The following is a 17139-nucleotide window of genomic DNA, read 5'->3' as shown; positions in this document are numbered from 1 at the left end:
CAGGGGAAGAGAAAAGTGAAACAGGGAAGAGAAATCAGCCAGTACAGGGTGAACTAATGAGCAGATTACTGCTATGGGCAACTGGGGCCCAGTTCCACTGGAGACTTTAGGACATCGCTTAGAAAACTCCTTAGAGTAGCCCTCTCACCAAGGGTGAAGAAGCTGGAATACTTGTACTCTAACTCCCATCTGGCATTGACTGAAGATGCTTGAGAGAGGAGAGGCCAACATTTTTGGACCAAACCTGCTCTTCCAGTCATAGGAAACCCAAGGTTATGCTTGAAGCAGAAGCTGCAAGCATTTACAAGACAGAGAGTGCCAAGAGGATATGGGCATTTGCTGTTTCCATCTCCAACTTAATGCTCTTGGAATCTATGAAATATGTTGAGATGTACACATCATGATTCGAATGTCATGATCAATTCTTTCTTGCTCACCGAAGCAAGGATATCACTTTAACAAATTTCTCCTCTCTGTTCTGCATCAACAAAATTTCCCTCTGACATGGATTTGTTTTTGCATCATTAGAAAAACATGTTCTGCAATTTTTTTCCATTGTGATTTCACTTCTCCCTCTTCGATGCCTGATTTTTCTCTTTATTTACAATTATTTTCTTCCTTTATTTCTGGAATCTATTAGAAACCTATTTTTGCCTCAGTCATTCTACAAATAGATAATGTCAAGGTCATCAGTAACTTCCATGGTGATAAACCCAATGATCAATTTTCAGTCCTTACTTGATTTATTGACAGTGTTTGACACAGTTGTATACATTTTCTTTTTATGATAAACTTTTTTTCTCCCCACTTGGACATCATATTCTCTTGGTTTTCCTCCTACCTGACTGTTCTTTATATGTTTCTTTGGTTGAAACTTTGCTGGTTCCTCCTTATCTTTCTGACTTTCAAATGTTTGACTCCTCCTTCTACCCTCCAATCTCAGCCTTTGGACGTTTTCTCTTTTCCATTTTTTAGTGGTATCTGTTGGTCTAATGACTTCAAATATCTTTATGGTGATGACTCCAAAATTTACATCTTCAGCCCAGATTTCTTTTTATAACTCCATTCTATTCCAGTGGTTATTATGTCAGGACAATTATGCTCCCTACCCCTACCATGGAGACATTTTTAGTTGTCACCCCTGGGGGAACAGGTATTAACTGCATCTAGTGATAGAGGTCAAGGATGCTACTAAACACTTAACAATGCGCAAGACAGCTACCCACAACAAAGAATATACACCATATAATGTCAATAGTGCTGAGGTTGAAACCCTGCTCCATTCTTATATATAAAACTGCACATTCATGTCCATGTGGATGTCTAATAGACATTGCAAACTTAATATCCCCCAAACTCAACTCTGACCAATCTCCTTTCAAATCTGCCCTTTTTCATTCTTTTCCAGATCAGTTAAAGGCAACTCTAGTCTTACAGTTGCTACAGCTGTTCTCCGCAGGTCTTCTATAGTTTGTCCACAACTCAGCTGTCAGTGATCTACCGAAAATAGATATCGAGTTATGTCACACTTTTGCTCAACAGCTTGCACTGACTTCCTGTCACTTAGAGTGAAAGTCAATGTTCTTGCAATGACCTAAATGCCCTACTTGATCTGCATCTCCCTTTTACAGATCTTAACCCAATTACTCTTGTCCTCATTCAGACCTTTGCCTCACCTCTTCGTTCTCTGAACATAACAGATGTGCCCCCATTTCCAGGTTGCTGCACATCTTTAGGTTGCCTGAGATGTTCTTCCCATAGATTTCTCATGGCCCCTTCTTTACCTCCTTGCAGGTTTCTACTCGAATGTCCTCTTCTCAGGGAGGCCTTCCCTGGCCAAACAACTTAAAATGCATCCCTTTCCTCACAGCATACCCCATCCTTCTTGTGTAAGTTTTTTTTCTTCACTAAATTGATCAGTTTCCAATATGTTATATATTTTGCCTATTTTTCTCATTTAATCTGGCTCCTTCTTATAGAATGTATGTTCCATGAGGTCAAGAATTTTGTTTTGTTTACTGCTCTATCACCAGTGCCTAGAACAGTGTCTGATATGAAGTAATCTTTCAACAAATATTTGTTGAATAGATAAATTAATGGACAAAGAAAATATAGCTTATTTCATTTTTTTTTATAATTAATATAATTTACAAACTACTAAATGATTTCACCATCTGTTTCCTCCTATCTGTGGCATTGCATAAATGTGATCGAATTACTTGTCGGGGCTCATTTTTGGTAGTTCAATCTTGCCATTAATGTTTAATAAGATTCTAGGTTGCATAGAGAAATGTGGTAATTTTCAAGAGTTCTGAAAAACAAGAGGTAAATTGTCAGTTTTTAGCCAGTAGATTCTAGGAGCACACAAGCTTCCGGTCAATGCAATTACCATGAATTCTGTCATGAATCTGAACCACCTGGCGTCTTTGACAGATCTCGCTCCATTTATTGGTGAGGCCATAAGTGCCCCAGGAAAATGTCTCTGATTCGAATTCAGCATCCTGACACTCTCTCTGGACTCTGCCTCTTAACTGCTAGAACCTTAACTGTCTCTTTGTCTCAGTCATGACTTTCCTCTTGACTCTTTGGGTCTTGAATAACCTCCATTTTTATCCCATTACTTGATTCATACAACTAGGCTCTGGGTCAACCATGCTCCATTCCAGTGCTCATTCTTGAGTTTCAGAACTCTAATTCTTGGAAATGAAGCCTCATGTAGAGCCCCACAGCTCCATGTGGCTGGCATGAATACTGAGATGATGTGGAATAGAATCAGATCACCTGGCTTTAGAACTCCCTGGGTAAAAAGGCTCTTCAAGACTCTTTGACTTTTGTCATTCTTCGTCCATGGTTCCCAAGAAAACTGCTGATGGGTTTTATAAGTCTTTTGAGATTGGGAATGGTGACATAAGGATTTTGGTCATAAATAACTAATTGACTTACTGGTATACATTTCTGTTTCTTTTGAGGTACTTAATTTAAGTCAGTTTCCAGGGCCTGATTAGGTCTAAGAAAAATGATCAAGCAGAATTTCAGAATCTAAACTGCTGATCAGAGTTTGCCCCTTAGATTCCAGTGCTTTCTGAGTATTAGTTTGCCAACTTACCTACACCTGTCATTAATCTTTGCACATTTGCACATTCATGGGGGCTTATCTTAGTTTGTAACTTGCTGTCATCAAGTCCTCCCTTTTTCTAACTTGTTGACGTTGATGATGTGATATTCTGTACTTTGCATCATAGAAGATAGGAGTGTTCAGGTAGTATAAATGACTGTTATGTCATAAATGAAAGATGTATTTCAGGTTGATGTGGCAGAAGAAATCAAATCACACCTGTCATGATACAGTATTGGAATTCTGCATTCAGAATTGGAAAGCAATCACACCTTGATAGGAAAAAAACATAAAGCAGATATTGTAGAGGAATTGGTTTTCTGTCCTAAAGTGATAAAGCCTCCGATAGTTGAAAGCAGTGCTTTACTAGATGCACCTCTCAGACACCAATTGGAACAAAAAGATGGGGCTTAGGTTTTCAACCTACTTTCTTGCCAGTGAGAATTTGCTTATACCAAGCAGGCACTGACTAAAGAATACTTTCCTTGCTATTTGTAAGCTTCTTTGGTTATTGGCCTCTCATAATTTCCAAAGGTTTTCATATGCTCTCTTAATCACTTTTATTTCATATCTTCCATTCTATGAATTTCACATATCTGAATCTAGCCTTGCTGCAACTCTGCTTTTGCCCCCCAAAACCCATGTCTAACCAAAGCTCTTGTTTTTTGACTCTTCTTTTCTTCTTTCTTTCTTTCTTTCTTTCTTTCTTTCTTTCTTTCTTTCTTTCTTTCTTTTTTTTTTTGCTAGCTTGTATTGATTATTTATACCTCAGTGCTAATAACTCATGGTTAACTGGCTCTATGATAAGGAATAGTTGAAAAGTAGGTTCTACTAACAGACTTACAGTAATAAATTTAGGTTTCAGCCCAGTGTTCTAGCATCTAACAGGTATTCCACATATATTTGTCATACAAATGAATAGATAAATAAATCAAAAATCATCTTTATGCTTCTACAACATGTACAAAAACACAATATTTTAACAATAATTATTAATTTTTATTATAATTATCAGCTGTATTACCTTGAAAATAGAGCATACATGTGTATATGTGGATATTTTTGATATGTTTAAAAATAAAGGAGAGCATATACAAAGTGGAACATCAATAGGTAACACAGCCATCTGCAAGTCAGTGCAAAAAAAAAGGTGTTACGAGATTTAATCTACAAATGATAAACATTCAGTAAAACATTTTGAGTAAATCTCAGAGGCTCATAAATAATAAAGCATAATCTACATTTAAATTGTATAAGTAATATTACACTTTACGCTTAAGAGACATTTGGGTTGATTTATAGCTCAACACGATATCCAAGATTCACAGTTTATATAGCATAAATTTGATCCCGAAAAGAGAAACAAGTATAGTTTCACATTTTGGCTCTGTTCTACTTTTGATTAAGAAATAATTTCTCCCAAAGGGATAGAGAGGAGTAAAGACTGCCCTTCTTCCAAGTTTTTCTGCAATTAGGCTACAGCAAATGAGTATCTGAGTAGTTACCATCCTTTCTATGCCCATGGCAGGTATCACAGTATATTCTTTTTCCTTACTGAGCATGAACTTATCAACATAGATTTCCAGATAGTTTTTCAGTTTATTTTACCTGACATACCGAACCTAGGTAACTGCTTACCTGAGGTTTCTTTTTTGGGAGTAGCTTAGTCACTAATAGTGTTGTCTGAGGTCAGAAGTCATTCTTGGTTTCTTTGAGGCCTGGAGAGGGCATTTCCATATGTTGTAGGAGGGAGAAGCAGAAATAGCATTGGCTGCCTTGACAGTTTCATCTGGACCTATACATGGGCCCACCTTCCTTTTCTTGCTCCAAAATGCACTGTAGGCTCTAATTTGTCTGATTCTCTTGCATATAAACTTCCCAAGGGCTATGGCATGTCAGTCCTGTATACCATTGAACGCTCCATTCCCAGAACAGTCTGGAATAAAGTATGTCCTCAACAGATGACAGCTGAAAGAAGGAAAAAAAAAAAGAAAACAAGCTAGCAGATTATCTACTCTTGGTGCCCTACTTTTTTGGTGTGTATATTTTGGTGTGTATATTGCCATTATTACTTGGTAAACATGATTCCATATCCCCTTCCTCTGCTCCTAAATTGTTTGTCCTGATGTCTGTTTGACTCCTTTTGTCTCTTAATTTCTGCTTTAGTGGCCATATCCAGTCTCTTGACGTTTTAAGAAACTGAGTTTTTTCCAAGGGTTTTTTTTCCCCTTCTAGTCATAAACGTTTATTAGTTAGATGCTTTCTGCATGGGATAATAAAAATCAACTGACTCAACTGCTTTAAACAATAAGAATTATTTCACTTAACAAGAACTCCAAAGTCAGGGAAGGTCCAGACATAGTATAATTAGAGCTCTGACTCTGTCACTTGGGGGTTCTCGTGGTCTGCCATCCTCTATGTTGACTCTGTTCTCCCAATATCTCCCCTCGTGATCATAAGGTGGCTGCACCAGTTCCTGCATCTCATCTCTACATGGCAAAATACAGGGGCTGAAAATAAACTGGCTTTTCCTACCTCACAAGTCCCCCAGCTGACTTTCCTTCACATCTAATTGATCATAACTGAATCAACTGCTTGAACGGGCACAACACAATCGCTCTAGACCAATCATGGCCCCTTTCCTTGGCAGGAGTAGGCCAGACTCCCTTGAAGCCCATGAAACCGGGAAGGAGGGTAGGAACTTCAAGAAAATTGAAGTTGTGTTAATAAGGAAGGAAGGACATAACTACTAGGAAGAAAATGGCCTTAGTAGTCTGGGTTACCCCAGAATTGAATCCTAAAACCATGTGTAAATAGTTTATTTAGGAGCTGAACCAGGAAACTGGGGAAGTAGAAAAGTGAGAGAAGGAAGGGAAGGGAGTGAATGAAGGGTGCATTCTAAATCAAGTTACAAGAATAGGCAACTGAAGATTAATCCAGCTGGAGAATGCTGGGAGTCAGTGCAGGCATTTCTTAGAGTTATCTCAACCAAGTGCTTTGGCGGCTGGGGCATTTGACCACAAACTCCCATCTGCCATTGGCTGAGGCTTCCTCTCAGTGGTGTTAACTTCCAAGCACTTCCTGCCTATGCTCCATGCAGGCCTAAAGACAGCCCTCTGGTAGAGTCACAGGTGCTTTTGGTAGGACAAACCCTGTAGGATATGGGCGGAGCACTAAGAGCATCTGTTATAGCAAACAGCAGGCTTTGCTACTAACATGAACTGTTTAAATTTGTAATTTCATCTTCAGACTTTTAGAACAACACTGGCAGCCTCCAGACTAATCTAAAATAAATGTAATCTTCATCATACCATGTGCCTTATAAACACAAACAGTTGTTCCAACTGAGCAGCAGTAATTTTCAGAATGAATTTCATGTTCTTGATTACCCCTGAGACTTAAACGTCAACTTTGAGAACAAGTGGTGGCAGGGGTGGGCCTGTGGGATGTCTGCATCAGATTCTTTTCCATTTTTAACTCCATTTTATAATGCTGTATATTTTTTTAACAAGGCATAATATTTTCAAAGGAAATATCTTTTTAAAAATGGATGACTTAAATAGCTCTAAGATCTTTTAAAAAGAGTCATTCTTTTTTTAAATTAAGACTTCATTTTATAGAGCAACTTAAGGTTAACAGCAAAATTTAGGGGAAGGTACAGAGATTTCCCATATACGGTTGACCCTACACATGCATAGATTCCCCTATTGTCAGCATCCTCCTCTAGAGTGGTGCATGGGTTATAATTGATGACCTACATTGACATGTTGCAGTCACACGAAGTCCATATTTTATATTGTTGTCTACTATTAGTGTTGTACATTCTATGGGATTGGCCAAATGTATAATAATGATATATATCAATCATTATGGTATCATACACAGTATTTTTACCATCTTAAAAATCTTCTGTTTATTCCACCCAACCCCACCAACTCCTGACAACCACTGATCTTTTTACTGTCTACATAGTTTTACCTTTTCCAGAATGTCATATAGGTGGAATTTTATAATGTATATCCTTTCAGATTACCTTCTTTCACTTAGTAATATGCATTTATGTTTCCTCTATGTCTTTTCATGGCTCAATAGCTCTTTTTTATTGCTGAAAAATATTCCATTGTCTGGATGTACCACAGTTTATTTATTCATTCACCTACTGAAGGACATCTTGGTTGCTTCCAAGTTTGGGCAATTATGAATTAAGCTGCTGTAAATATCCATGTATAGGTTTTGTGTGGATATAAGTTTTCACTTCTTTTGGTAAATGTCAAGAAGAATGATTGATTGTATGATTGGAGTATGCTTGAAAAACTGTCAGACCTTCTCTTTAATTGGCTGTTCCATTTTGCATTCACACCAGCAATGAATGAGAGTTCTTATTTTTTTCACATCCTTTCCCGTATTTGATGTTATCAGTGTTCTCAGTTTGGGCCATTCCAATAAGTGTGTAGTCGCACCTCATTGTTTTAGTTTCCATTTCCCCAGTGACATAGATTGTGGAGCATCTTTTCATATGCTTATTTACCATCCATATATTTTCTTTGTTAAGGTCTTTGTCTCATTTTTAAATCAGATTTTTTTTATTATTGAGTTTTAAGAGGTCTTTGTATTTTGAATAATGGTTATTTATCAAATGAGTCTTTTGCAAGTATTTTTCTTAGTCTGTGGCTTGTCTTCTTATTCTTTCACAGAACAAAATTTTTAATTTTAATGAAGTCCAGGTTACTAATTATTTCTTTTATACATTGTGCCTTTGGAGGTGTATCTAAAAATTCATTGCCATATCCAAGGTCATCTAGGTTTTCTCTTTTATATTCTAGGTGTTTTATAGTTTTGCATTTTACATTTAAGTCTATGTGTAACGTGTAAGGGTGTAAAATAAAGGTTTGTATCTAGATACACTTTTTTTTTTTTTACATGTGGATGTCAAGTTGTTCCAGCACAATTTGTTGAGAAGATTATTTTTATACTGCCTTTGTTCCTTTGTCAAAGATCAGATGACTTTGTTTATATGAGTATATTTCTGGGCTCTCCATTCTGCATTCTGCTTCATTGATCTATTTGTCTATTTTTTCATCAAAACTACACTGTTTTGCTTATTGTAGGTTTATAGTAAGTCTTAAAGTTGAGTAGGGGCTGTCCTCCAACTTTGTATCCTTCAATATCATGTTGACTATTCTGAGACTTTTGCTTCTCCATACAAACTTTAGAGTCAATTGGTCAATCCATAAAATAAATGGCTGGGATTTTGAATGGGATTGCACTGAATCTGTAGATAAAGTTGACAAGAACTGACATGTTGACAATATTGAGTCTTCCTGTCTATGAACAGAGAATATCTCGCCAATTATTTGGTTCTCTTTTGATTTTGTTTATCAGGGTTTTATAGTTTTCCTTTTATAATTACTATATATGTCTTGCTAGATTTGTACCTAAGTATTTCATTTTAATATAAATTGTATTGTGTTTTAAATTTCAAATTTTACTTGTTTATTACTGGTATACAGAAAAGCGATTGACTATTGCATATTAAAATTATATTCTGCAACCTTGCTATAATCACTTAGTTCCAAGAGTTTATTTATTTTATTTTTGGTGAATCTTTTGGATTTTCTACATAGATAATCACATCATCTGTGAACAAAGTTTTATTTTTTATGTCCCAAATTTATACATTTTATCTTTTATTGTCTTATTGCATTGACAAATTTTCAGCACAATATTAGAAAGGAGTGGTGAGAGGGGATATCCTTGTCTTGTACCTGATCTTAGAGGGAAAGTGTCAAAGTTTTTCACCATTAAGTATATTAGTTGTAGATATTTTTTGTAGACATTCTTTAAGTTTAAGAAGTCCTCGTTCACATTTTTCTAACAGGAAAAGTTCAAAAGGAAACTTTGTGTGTGTGTGTAGGGGGGGCAGAACATAAATAAATGTAAAATAAAAATTATTCCTTTCAGTATTGTTAAGGGTTAAATCATGTCTCCCCAAAATTCATACATAGAAGTCCTAACCCAGTACTTTAGAATGTGACCTTGTTTGGGAATAGAGTCATTGCAGATGTGATTTGTTAAGGTAAGGTGAGGTCATACTGGAGTAGGGTAGGCTCCTACCCCGATATGATTGGTATCCTAATAAAAAATACCATGTGCACACATAGACATGTATACAGTGAGAATGCCATGTGAACATGAAGGCAGATTTGAGAGATGCATTTATAAGCCAAGGGATGCCACAGATTGTCAGTAAATTACTAAGACCTAGGAGAGAGGTATGAAACAAATATTCTTTCACAGCCTTCAGAAAGAACCAATCTTGCCAATACCTTGATCTTAGACTTCTGGCCTCCAGCTCTGTGAGATAAACTTTTGTGGTTTAAGCCACTCAGTTTGTCGTACTTGGTTATGACATTCTAGCAAACTAACACATTGTCTGTGATATCTTTATGACAACTTCTTTTCAGAGCTAGTCTAATTACATACTACTCAAGATTTCTGAGAAAAGTTGTCACTTTAGATATATTGAGGGGTCTTGTGGTCCAGTGATAAATCGCAAAGGTTTGGTCACTTTATTCTAGTTGCATGAGTGAAGCAAACAATGTGAGTGTATATTTCATGAACAGTCAGACTTGTCCTGTTTGTTTTTTAGGACAAAAATTACTACAGAAAAACATTGCTGGAGACCTTCGATAATTTTCTTCTTTCCTTATTATGAAACTGTATACTGCTTTTCTTTAGTGAGTCTGATAGTCCCTATAACCTATTCATTTGCTTGTGGGGCCAGTTAGACTAGAGATAGAGAAGGAGTTTGATTAACTGGGGAGGAAAAGATTTTAAGTCACTTTGCCAAGAATGTTGGCATATTGAGGGTGGGGCTGAAATGGAATTACAGTTCTGTGGTCTCCAGCTCAGTTTCTGTTTTAAAAGGAGCCCACTGCAATTTTGCAAAAAAGTTGTCTCAGAGCCCCCTTCTAATAAATGTTTACAAAATTTAATGTGCATATCTATGAGTACATTTCTCTGGGGAGAGAATATGTCATTTTCAATAGAGGTTCAAAGTGAACTAGAAAAAGTGATGTCAGCAACAATTTGGAAATCACTTTGTCAGAATTGGCATTTTGAAATGGCATTGAAGAATCTTTATTGTTTAATTTCTTTTTATAATATTGAAATACTGTACAGCAGGCAGTGTTTTACATACTTATTTTTAATACTTTAAAGGCAGCCATGTAATTATTTTTATTTCTATTTTGCAGATGGAAAATCAAAGGCTCAGAGAGGTTGTTATTTGTCTAAAGTCACAAAGCTTATAAAGGGTCAGGATTCATATCTGGCTCTGTCTTGCTCCAAAAACTGTATTTTTTTTATTCTAAGTCCCCTGGCTCTTTATTCAATGGTAGTCTTCTCAATAAAAACTGGCTTTTGTTTCCATTTCACTAAGGCCAGTTATAAACATCAACTATTGTAGAAAACATTTTATATGCCTTAGGAGGATAAACATGGTAAACTCCAAGATTCTTTCCAAATTCCAAGATTCTGGAGTACTGTGAGAAACCCAAGAAGTTCTTTGAGTATCAAGGCCTTAAGCAGTATAAATGGAAGTGTGAGGCCTCCTGACTGGACTCTCTGCTGTATTCTCTCCCTCCAAGAACTTCTTTAAATTGCTGCCAGGGCAGCTTTTCTAAGGCATGAATCAGATCGTGTCCTATGAAATCTAAGTTCCTTGTCATACTCTATACCCCTTAGAGAGTGAACAGGGGCATTATTAATAATTAAACTGGGCTAAATAGAAGTACCTAGGGTTTTCTTCGGCCTAACTGGTTGTTTGATCACTCTTCCTTTAAAGTTCTACCTGATCTGCCCTCTACTCACATCTTTAACATTGTCTCCCTTAAACCTCCCTTTATTCCCTCTGTTTGGTCACATGGGACTAATTTCTGGACCTTGACACGCACCTGCTTGTTTCCGCCTAAGGCGTTGGCTGTTCCTTCTGCTTGGAATGCTTCCCCAGGCCTTCACATGCTTCCTCCACTCTCATTGTTCAGACTTTCATTCAAATATTTTCCTCACAAGAGAAGTCTTTCTTGTCCACCACAGTTAAAGCGTCTTCTGGCCCTTCACTCTCTTTCCCCTAACACCTTACTTCATCTTCTTCCTAGCAACTGGCAGGTATTTGTATTTATTCTTTTCTGAATTTCTTGTCTGAATTCCTCCACTGATAGATAAGCTCTTTGAGGGCAGGAACCTTATCTTGTTCACTACATGGTACATAGCAATTTCTCAAAATATAAATGTTAGCTGGCCGCTTTTAAAAAAGTGGTGGCTATTAAAATAACTTTCATGTCTATAAGAATAGAGATGCTTGTGCATCGAACATAAACATTGGCCTTGTCAACCTCTCCATTTTCACTAGTCAACCCCAGCTCCTAACCTTCTTATATGTTCATGTCCCTATTTATAAGACTTTCCTCCCTGTTTGTATTATTCCTTCTTGTCCTGGAGCTGCATCTCCACTGGAATTTCTTCATTTCTCTAGACCATGGCCCTAGTGTTATCCTATTTCTAGTATCCTAACACCTATCATACTTCATAATCTTTATCTGGTTATTTCTTTTCTGTTAAATCATGAGCTTCATCAGGAAAGAGCCATGTCTTTCTTGTTGATTTCTGTTTTCTGAAACACAGGCTGCTACCAGTCACACTGTACTTGCTTAGTGAATGAGTGACTACACAAACATGCAGATCTCTCAACATATTTGCTTCACTCTGGCACTCTCTTGGATTTTTACATCTTTGCCTTTATCCTAAAAATATAACAGTTCCACACACCAGGCATCAGCACAGGATTTATCACCACCTCCTGATTCATTCTCAATTTCTAGATGTTAGGATATCCTGCTGTCCACAGCATCAGTGCTAAGCTAAAAATCTTCAGCCTCTTATTAGCTCTCAACATCTAATGAGTCACCACATGTGGTACTTGTTTAAAATTGTCTTGCTTTTTTTTCCAGTGCCTGATGCCAGATATCTGCTCTCTTGTCCCTTTAACAGAAAGTCTCCTTATTGCTGTCATTATGGTCAAAATTGGTGAATACACCTGCTGTCAGATTTTAGTGGATCTCATGGTGTGCAATCAGCTGTTGTTTGAGCTCTCTAATTTCAGCATTAGAATATTGGTAGATCAGATTCTGCCTGGCACAGAGAATTCTTATGGCACAGAGAGACTGATATGTGGTTCTAGAAGCAAACTAGCTGCCCCAACTACCTCTGAATTAATGTGACACCAAAAATCAAGATTATGAGCATGAATGTATTCTTAACCTCAGCTAACTATACCCTAAATGGTAATGGAAAATGGGTTTTAAATAGTGAAAACTTTTAGTTATTGTTCTTTCTAATTTGTATTAAGACTAAGGCTTCTAATTCTTTAAGGATGTTTGTATTCACACAGAGACCATCTATCATTATTCCCAAGGAGAAGCAGTATATGATGGGACCTCTAGAGGAACCTGGACTGCACAAGGTCAAATTTCAGCTACCCAAATACCTATTATTTGACATGGGGTAAGTGTCAGTTTCCTTGATTGTAAATGCAGATTATAGTAGTAGACAATTTATATGGCTCAATGTGATATGCTCAATACAGAGTTTGACAAGTATTGTGTACTATATTGTCATCTTCTTCATTATCATCATAGTTATTATGATTCCATTCTGGTTGCTGCCTAGTCCACAAAATCAGAGAAATTAAAATTCTTCTGGCATATTTTTTGTATGCTAAAACAGATTAAATTTTAATTACTACTGAAATCACATGTGCATTTTGCCTAGGACAAGTCACATTTACAGGAGAAAGAAATTATGAAAGAAACTCTTCATGCTTTAAAGCTATTTAAAAAGTCATTACAATAAATTGTCCTGCCATGTATTATGTCCTTGCACTATTTTTCTTACCTGACACCCTTCCTTAGCACCCTGTTTTGGCAAACCACAACCAATACGTGGTTTATTGAAACTGTTTATGGCTCTGTACAATAAACTTAAGGAGATTTCTGAATACGTTTTCTTTTAGGAAAGACTATGGAGGTAACGCTCACTAGCTGTAACAAATTTAGAGGCTGCAAAAGAGAAAATAAAAACGATGGTCCAAACCAAACAATGACAATAAAAAAAAAATAAAACTCTTTCCATTCCAATTCTAATTCACAGTAATTATCACTGATAACAGTTTGGAGTGTGTTAGAGTATATCCTTTGAGAATGCTCTCTTTATCTATCTGTCTGTGTGTGCATGCATATGTATATGTATATATATTTATATACACACATATACACACACATATATCCATATGTATTATATGTACATTACCCATGCCTTTATGTGGTTCCTTCCCACACTGACAGTTAGCTTGGCCATGTGACTTTCTTTGACCAGTGGGACAGTAGAAGCTTGATAGGTACTTCCATAGTGGGGCTTGTCCTCTTGGAATACTGTCTCTTCTAAACCACCTGCTATGTAAGAAAGCTGACTTCCATGAGACCACCATGCTGTGTGGAGGCCCAAGCTAGCCATGTAAAGAGAGAGAGGTCAAATGAAGAACACTATGGCAACAAATGCGAGTGAAGCCTTTGCAACTTCCAGCCTGGACCAGCCACCAGCTGTTGTATGGGAATGGCCACAGTCAATACCACATAGTTCAGAAGAACCACCTATATTCCCACCCCACGGAATTGTAAGAAATAATAAATTATGTTGTGTTAAGGAATAAGGTTTGAGGTGGTTCGTTATATAGTAATAGATGACTGAACCACATAGATACACTGTAATTAATTTTTCTAGTGTCCTTTCAATAAATATATAAATTAATACTGATTTTTTTTTTTACAATTTCAAACAAGGTTAAATAATCATTCTTTTATAGATATGTTTACACACTCATGCTAGTGTTTCTATAGGATAGATTTCTTTTTCTGGATCATAGAATGTGTGGATTTAACATATTGTTACTGTCATGATATCCTTTCCTAAAGGCAATATCAATTTATACTTTCACCAACAGTGAATTACATTGCCTATTTTCCTATATCCTTTATAATAGTCTTTATCATTAAGCTTCTAAATGTCTGCCACTGTATTTCAACATTAGTTTACTGAGCACTTCTTTATTAGTGTGATTAAACATCTTTATATAAGTTTAACAACTACTTTTATCTCTTCTGGGGACATTTTAAATTGGATTGTTTACTTTTCTCATTGTCGATTTGTAAGAACAATTTATGTATTAAGGATATTAGTCCTTTGTTTTAGCTAAGTGTTCAGAATATTTTCTTCCAATCTATTGATTAAAACTACATACCTCTATATCTTTCAGTTTACAAAGGTAATGAGAGCCTGTGTAGTCAGGTCTCACAAATTTTCCTTCATGATTCGTATATTTCTTGGAAATTTTATAATTATCTTCACCATAATAAGATTATAAAATTATCTTAACATAGTGTCTTCTGTAACATTTACAGTTTTAAAAAAATAGATTTAAATATTTATTTACCTGTAGTTTGTTTTTGTGGATGGTGTGAAGTAAGGGTATAATATTATTTTTTTCCAAGTAGATAGCCAATTGTCCAAAAACTAGTTATTAAACAATTTTCCCTTTTCTTGATTATTTAAAGTACCATTAATTTTCTGAATGTAATCTGGGTTTGTTTCTGGACACTATTTTTTCCATTTATTTTTTTCCTGTTTATACAGTAGCATGGTCCTTAAAATTATTATGAGTTTTTCTTAATACCATAGTAAAATTAACTCCAGTTCACTCTGAAATTTGAAATGAGTAAATTCTAGTCATTAAAAATTAAATTCATACATATCCATCTAATTTACCAGTGCATGGTTAGAAATTTTGTAAAAAGGACTATAAGCAAATTACATTTCATTTTGGAACTACCGTAAGGGGAAGCATGCATAGCAAAACAATATCTGAAATCAACGGTAAATATAAGAGTTAACTTGAGAAAGCATTTTTGTCACATAAAAATAGCCATAAGTTTTATATTCTGAGGACTCCAATTCTGGCTTCTTCCAGCTGTATAAAAGCTAGTGAATACTACATATAACTAGAGGAAAAGAAATTTATTTAAAAAGAAATTTATTGAGAAGATTAAAGCTGGTTGGGGAGGAAGGATGCCAAAAATTAGTTATCCAAATTCTGATTATAACCTATTCAAGATAATTGTAAAATAATGGTGTCTAAAATATCTGCAAGATAATGGAGGCTTTTTCTATATTTTCCAGGAGTGACAGAGGAGAGATGGTCAATTTATGAATTTAAACCGGGGATAGGCTTTATGATATCTTAGTTTTGTAAAACATTTTGATTTTATTGTGTTAGTTAAAATGAATGGAGGCTGATATTTCACATTCAGTTTTACATAAATAAAATCAATTTCTATCTTATGATAGAAAACACTCAAACTCTTTCTAATTTTTGATGTAGCACCATCACTTATGTAATCTGCATGAATTTTTCAGGTGTTGATGTTTTTTTTTTAAGCTCATGTAATTATATTGCTTGAGTTTTAAACTCTCTTTGATAAAACAGTGTACTAAAATCGAGTTTCCTAGAGCTACAGAAAAGTGTTGTAACAAGTTCTCTGACACATACGTTGATCTTGGGCAACCTGTAAAAATGTGTAAGTGGCATGAAGCTTAGAGTTGTGATGGTCTTAGCTAATTCTACCCTTGAAATTGTGGACATGCTTTTAAAAACTGTTGTTGACAAATAAATGTATCTTTAGTCATCAAATAATTCAAAACTAAGTGAATTTAAGTATTAACGTTTTTAAAACTTGACATAAATTGTGACCCTCCCACCTTTTTTGATAGATTTTGGCATTTTCTCATTATTGTTTAAAAATTACATTTTCTCCTTATTTTCCAAAATGCAGTTTGGAAAATAGAAAAAGTACAAAAAAGACAAATGGTTCATAGTCCTAGTTTCAAAAGCTATGTAAGCATCATTAAGTAATTATTGTATATTCTTGGAGTCATACATATTTTTAAATGTTTGTATCCTTACTAACAATAAATTTTAACATGTTCCCCACTATATTATTCACTTCTCTTTCTTCATGAAGTACAAGCACACAAATACCACATCAGCCATCGCTGTCTGTGCCCTCACCCTTATAGAGCAACATGTCCACATTTTATCTATGATTTAAGGCCCAGTTCAAATAGCATCTTAATTTCCTCGATTGTTCAGATCATTACTTCTGTAAGTAAATCTGAACTTTTTTATTTATCTTTTAAAAATATCATTTCTAACTTTATATTTTGTTTTACTTATTCCATAACTTCCTTATTACATATAAACTTCTTGAAGATAATGTATTAGTCAAGACTCATTTTATTGTAAGAGATAAAATCACAGCTTACGTAAAACGGGTAATTTATTGTCTCAGAACCCTGACAAATCTAGCTAGCTTCAGGCATGGCTGGATCCAAAAGCTCAGTCCTGAAGCTCTCCTTCTCAGTTCTGTTTATCTTGTTTTGGCTTTATCCTTCTCATGGGCTTTTCTTTTCACATCTTTTTACTAAACAATTCCTCCTGAAAGAGCAGCTCTTTTCTTGATACATGTGGCAGAGAAGTCCCATATAAGGCTCTTAAATGGTTTATCTTAAATAATTTATCTGTCCCGAACTTATCACACTAGAAGATAAAAGGGACATAGTGATTGGTAGGCCTGGGTCACATGCCAGATCTTATGACTGAATATGGGCAATAGAAGAAAGCAGAAAGGGACATAGGAAATCCAGAGATGTATGCTAGTGATGGGATTCTTATTTGATTTACCTTTGGGTACTCTGTGGTTCTTAGATGGCACCTTTCACATGGTAAGTATTCGATAAATATTTGGTGAATGAATTGACCAAATCCATTCATTACTTTCCACTCATTAGAAGGTGAAAGGTGAAGTGGGGGGGGGAGGTGTCATTAACTTTTTTTTTTTTTTTAGATATTTTGA

Source organism: Pteropus alecto, unplaced genomic scaffold (genome assembly GCF_000325575.1).
Source record: "Pteropus alecto unplaced genomic scaffold, ASM32557v1 scaffold10, whole genome shotgun sequence".
NCBI classification, from domain to species: domain Eukaryota; kingdom Metazoa; phylum Chordata; class Mammalia; order Chiroptera; family Pteropodidae; genus Pteropus; species Pteropus alecto.
Note: the sequence above shows the minus strand (reverse complement) of the source record.